The sequence below is a fragment of the Anopheles ziemanni genome (genome assembly GCF_943734765.1).
Source record: "Anopheles ziemanni chromosome X unlocalized genomic scaffold, idAnoZiCoDA_A2_x.2 X_unloc_122, whole genome shotgun sequence".
NCBI classification, from domain to species: domain Eukaryota; kingdom Metazoa; phylum Arthropoda; class Insecta; order Diptera; family Culicidae; genus Anopheles; species Anopheles ziemanni.
The window spans coordinates 20,835-27,500 of record NW_026689733.1 but is presented as its reverse complement, the minus strand read 5'-3'; positions in this window follow the sequence as shown (position 1 = coordinate 27,500).

Below are 6,666 nucleotides of genomic sequence, written 5' to 3'. Positions count from 1 at the left end.
TCCTCGATCATAACCTTCGTTCTTGGTTCATGTATGCTCTCTTCCACATAGGGCAAGCTAGAATTAACTATCTTACCCAGGACCGCCGAAGCAGCGTGGACCAGGGGAGAACTATACTTTGTCTTGTATGCCCTCTTCCACATAGGGCAAGCTAGAACTAACTATCTTACCCAGGACCGCCGAAGCAGCGTGGACCAGTGGAGGACTATACTTTGTTCATAACACCACAGTATTGAGTAATGTGCCCTCTTCCACATAGGGCAAGCTAGAATGAACTATCTTACCCAGGACCGCCGGAGCAGTGTGGACCAGTGGAGGACTACACAATCATGAGGTTTGATATCGACTTGTGTGTTTCAATAGGGTACCGATGGTATGTTTTGAACCGATTTGATTTAGCCATTCTGAAGTCATCACTTGGTTGAAGCGCTGAACTAGGGAGGCATCGTTTACATATATATTGGTTTTCGCATGCTCTACTAGGTTAATGTCATAGGGTTGGCTATCGAGCATGCCCAAGTGATGACTTGATTGTGTGCTTGCTTGAATTCTTCACATTTCATACCATCGGTTAGTTGTCGAATCATTCCTCGATCATAACCTTCGTTCTTGGTTCATGTATGCTCTCTTCCACATAGGGCAAGCTAGAATTAACTATCTTACCCAGGACCGCCGAAGCAGCGTGGACCAGGGGAGAACTATACTTTGTCTTGTATGCCCTCTTCCACATAGGGCAAGCTAGAACTAACTATCTTACCCAGGACCGCCGAAGCAGCGTGGACCAGTGGAGGACTATACTTTGTTCATTACACCACAGTATTAAGTATTGTGTCCTCTTCCACATAGGGCAAGCTAGAACTAACTATCTTACCCAGGACCGCCGAAGCAGTGTGGACCAGGGGAGGACTATACTTTATACTTCACACACTAGCCATACTGAAGTCATCACTTGGTGGGGGTGAACTACGGCGGTATCTATCGTTTTGGTTCGGTCTATATAGGGTCGCTTGCATGCTCATTCGAATATAATGTAATTGTGTATGGCAATATGAGCATGCCCAAGTGATGACTTTGTTTCAAGCTCAACAGGTAGGGTATTGAGTCCTCTTCCACATAGGGCAAGCTAGAATGAACTATCTTACCCAGGACCGCCGGAGCAGCGTGGACCAGTGGAGGACTCTATACTTTATACTTCACACCACAGTATTGAGTACTTCTTGCATAAAGCCCCTAATGAGAACCACGAGGGCTCTCTCAATGTAGAACCACAAGGGCTCTAGTACCGATTCTCTCGGTACGGCTTGGTCCGTGTTCCTTTATGCATGTACTCGCAGAAAGTCTCAACCCGGAAGTCTTGACTTTGATTGTCATAGTTGGACTACGACGGGGCATCCGACCATTGCTGATCGAACACCCCTGATTCACCATCTTTCGGGTAGGCGGTACGCGTACCTCCGGACGCGGAAGTCTCAACCCGGAGGTCTTGACTTTGATTGTCATAGTTGGACTACGACGGGGTATCCGACTCATCGAATACCCCAGAAGCACACCATCTTTCGGGTAGGCGGTACGCGTACCTCCGGACGCGGAAAGTCTCAACCCGGAGGTCTTGACTTTGGTTGTCATAGTTGGACTATGACGGGGCATCCGACCATTGCTGATCGAACACCCCTGTTACACCATCTTTCGGATAGGCGGTGCGCGACACCACCGACGCGGAAAGTCTCAACCCGGAGGTCTTGACTTTGTATTGTTGGATAGTCCTCTTCCACTATAGGGCAAGCTGGAAATATTCCATTTTACCCAGGACTGCCGAGGCAGCGTGGACCAGGGGAGAACTTCACGGAATCTTCAGGCATCCATGATTGCCATAGTGCGTAAGCCGCCGCTGTGCGCGTCAACTCGTTCCCCGTGAGGAGGAGTCTAGCCGCCGCTAAAAGACGAAGCATTAAGTGTCCTCATTCCACTATAGGGCAAGCTAGAATTAACTATCTTACCCAGGACCGCCGAAGCAGCGTGGACCAGGCGAGGACTATACTTTATACTTCACACCACAGTATTGAGTACGACTTGCATAAAGCCCCTAATGAGAACCACGAGGGCTCTCTCAATGTAGAACCACGAGGGCTCTAGTACCGATTCTCTCGGTACGGCTTGGTCCGTGTTCCTTTATGCTTGTACTCGCGGAAAGTCTCAACCCGGAGGTCTTGACTTTGATTGTCATAGTTGGACTACGACGGGGCATCCGACCATTGCTGACCGAACACCCCTGATTCATCATCTTTCGGATAGGAGGTGCGCCCACCTCCGACGCGGAAGTCTCAACCCGGAGGTTCGGACTTAGAGTTTTTCCCATTTAAAAGTTTTTCTCTTAGCCATACTGAAGTCATCACTTGGTGAACGATTGAACTAGGGCGGGTTAATCGTTTATAGGTATCATGTGGTTTGCATGCTCTCTTAGGTTAAGGTCATGTGGTTGGCTATCGAGCATGCCCAAGTGATGACTTTGTTTCACGCTTGCTTGATTTCTTCATGATTCCCTGTTATATAGTGTAATCATTCGAGAACAGGGAATCTTTGGTTTTGCTCAACAGGTATTGGATGTCAACTTGGTATCTAGATCGCATTAAGTCTCAACCCTTAGGTTCGGACTTGTATAGTGACATCTTGTTACGGTCTTGAGTCTCAACCCGCAGGTTCGGACTACTTAGTGTTTGATCGAATATAATATGGCAACTTGTGCCTAAGTCTCAACCCGCAGGTTCGGACTTCTGTTTATTTGGCCAATGTATGTATAAGGCAACTTGTGCCTAAGTCTCAACCCGCAGGTTCGGACTTGTGTATTTGTTCGAAGTCATGTATAAGGCAACGTGTGCCTAAGTCTCAACCCGCAGGTTCGGACTTGTTAGTGTTTCGTCAACTTTCATATGGCAACTTGTGCCTAAGTCTCAACCCGCAGGTTCGGACTTGTGTATTTGTTCGAAGTCATGTATAAGGCAACTTGTGCCTAAGTCTCAACCCGCAGGTTCGGACTTGTGTATTTGTTCGAAGTCATGTATAAGGCAACGTGTGCCTAAGTCTCAACCCGCAGGTTCGGACTTGTTAGTGTTTCGTCAACTTTCATATGGCAACTTGTGCCTGAGTCTCAACCCGCAGGTTCGGACTTCTATAGTGTTTCGTCAATTATCATATGGCAACTTGTGCCGAAGTCTCAACCCGCAGGTTCGGACTTCTGGAAGGATCACTTGGCCACTAATGATCCTTCCGCAGGTTCACCTACGGAAACCTTGTTACGACTTTTACTTCCTCTAAATCATCAAGTTCGGTCAACTTCGATAAAGCAGACGCGGTTCACGAGGATCCAGCGAACGATCATCTCCAAAGACCTCACTAAATAATCCATCGGTAGTAGCGACGGGCGGTGTGTACAAAGGGCAGGGACGTATTCAACGCTGGCTGATGACCAGCACTTACTAGAAGTTCCGAGTTCATATGGACCATTGCAATCCATAATCCCTACTAAGTGAGTATTTGAGTGATTTCCCGTTCCTCTCGGAATAGGAGACACGCTGCTACCCACATTGTAGCACGCGTGTAGCCCAGAACATCTAAGGGCATCACGGACCTGTTATCGCTCGATCTCATTTTGCTAAACACAAATTGTCCTGCTAAGCAGCGTACCGTAAGTGCACTTGCGCACACGAACAGCGAAGGTGTCAGGTCATACTCCACCGAAAGGTCCTAACCCGTTCCAATCGGCATCGACGCATTAACGCTGACTGCGTTCTAGTTAGCATATGTGAGTCACGTTCGTTATCGGAATTAACCAGACAAATCAATCCACGAACTAAGAACGGCCATGCACCACTACCCTTAAATTTGAGAAAGAGCTATTAATCTGTCTCACCTCCATAAGTTCGGACCTGGTAAGTTTTCCCGTGTTGAGTCAAATTGAACCGCAAGCTCCATTTCATTGTGGTGCCCTTCCGTCAATTCCTTTAAGTTTCAACTTTGCAACCATACTTCCCCCGGAACCTGACTTTGGTTTCCCGGAAGCTACTGAGAGCACCTGGTTGTAGCGTCTCCCAATTGCTAGTTGGCATCGTTTACGGTTAGAACTAGGGCGGTATCTAATCGCCTTCGATCCTCTAACTTTCGTTCTTGATTAAAGAAAGCATCCTTGACAAATGCCTTCGCTTTAGTTAGTCTTACGACGGTCTACGAATTTCACCTCTCGCGCCGTAATACTAGTGTCCCCAACTACTTCTGTTAATCATTACCTCCGGTCTGAGTACAAACCAATGAAAGATTAGACCAAGGTCGTATTCCATTATTCCATGCAAGATTATTCTAGGGCGTTTGGGCACCCTGCTTTAAGCACTCTAATTTGTTCAAGGTAAACGTGAGCGGTCGAGCTCTATGTTACTCTTGCACCCGTTGAAGGGCACACCATGACACAGACTTGGTGCCCTACCACACCATTGAGTCGCAACCAGATTCCGACTTGGCCCACCGACCACGGGTTGACCGGGTCGGCGGAGCCGGACTGTGTTGGACAAGTATCAACTTCGAACGTTTTAACCGCAACAATTTTAATATACGCTAGTGGAGCTGGAATTACCGCGGCTGCTGGCACCAGACTTGCCCTCCACTTGATCCTCGTAGAAGGATTTATGCTCTACTCATTCCAATTATGAAACATCATTAAAGAGTTTCATATTGTTATTTCTCGTCACTACCTCCCCGTCCCGGGATTGGGTAATTTACGCGCCTGCTGCCTTCCTTGGATGTGGTAGCCATTTCTCAGGCTCCCTCTCCGGAATCGAACCCTGATTCCCCGTTACCCGTTGCAACCATGGTAGTCCTCTATACTACCATCCATAGTTGATAGGGCAGATATTTGCGAGATCTGTCGTCGGTGCGAGACCATACGATCAGCATCATTATCCAGACTTCAACTCAATGACACGGAGAACCCGCGATTGGTTTGACTAATAAGTGCACCAGTTCCCGCGAGGGTCCTGGCATGTTGCATGTATTAGCTCTAGATTTTCCACAGTTATCCAAGTAACTAGGTTGATGATCTCGTAAATTATAGCTGTTATACTGAGCCTTATGCGGTTTCACATTAAATCTGTTTGTACTTAGACATGCATGGCTTAACCTTTGAGACGAGCGTATATTACTGGTAGGATCAACCAGAATTCCGACTTTGCGTTCGAATGTTCATTGTCCCATTGCACCCGGAGGAGCAAACACCACGTTCTATATGTTGTCAAGTCCGGTAGCACACGGGAGGCGAGCCCCCGTGCGAACCTCATTGCCCTCGTATCACACACACCCGATGCACCGGACAGGCACTTGAGCGGCATTCGACTCCGCTAAGCGCACGTGCGCCCGATTGTGCATGCGCTGACGGGGCCTTCATACCCCTACCACAGCGACCTTATGCCAAACTTCCATGAATACTTAGGTGAGCTGACAAGGGCCTTCATTTCCCTACCATCAACTAAAGGACACGCTAGGCGCGTCCGATCATTGCAACTGCGGGGCTTTCATACCCCAATCACCACAGTACGCAATTCACCAGAGTTTAATCACAACCCCCCCGGACATGGCACACTATTAACTTGCAACAAAACTTAGTGTGTGCCGGGCACATCGGTTCCACAAAATCATTCCCGATGTACCCCAATTGGGGTTGTGAACGCATCCATGGTCCTCTGACACACCCAACCAAGCGTGGATACTACATACCTCAAACACCCAGTACACTAACAGACAAATCAATATATGGTTGCTTTCCCCCAGACATTTGCCAATCACTTGGCACCCGGACGGGAACTCGCTCCTGATTGCGCCATTGCCACCCATTTGCCAAGAGCGAGTTCTGTATGTAGATTTCATTTGGAAAGACAACCGTGTACTGGATATTCTATCCGACGATTACAGATGACGAGTACGAGACTCGACTACACTCACGGATAATACATTTTGGGTCGAGATTGCTTTCGGGGTTTTCGATTGGTCTTGCGCTTGTAAACGTATAACTTTGACTTGTGGTAACCTCGGTATGTTAGTCGATCACGTGGTTGTGAACTGGGTAAGGGTGGGCAATCTGTTCACTTGCACTCTGGGTAGGAATATGGTGAGCGCTATAGGTTAAAGATCATGGTATGGTTCCATCGTGATGACTTTCGCTAGATAGTAGTATGTTTGGATAGTTATAACGTTTTTGGCCATTTGTTCATAGTGTTCGGTCCATTGAGGAATTCGATTGGTCTTTGCTTCACACACGTGGTCGATCACTTGGATGTGAACTAGGGTGAGATTAAGGTGTTCACTAGTGCTCTTCGGTTTTGGATCAGTAATGAGCACTTGATTGGTTTCGCATAATATGTATCCATAGTGATGACTCTTTCCAGCTTAAGATTTCGTTACCAGTTTCGAATCCTCCCCACGTTCGCTTTTACTTGGTTAGGTTTTCGAGTGTAGATTTGAAAGCAATCTCATGTATGTATCCCATCTGATATAAGCCACTGACAGTTCATGTCACCTCGTTCAACTCTCGCTGGGTCACAGAAGTATGTTACTGCGCCCATTATCCCTACTCGGATAGGTTCGGTTCGTTCGTTTTATACTACGGTGAGTAAACTCAATTTGTGC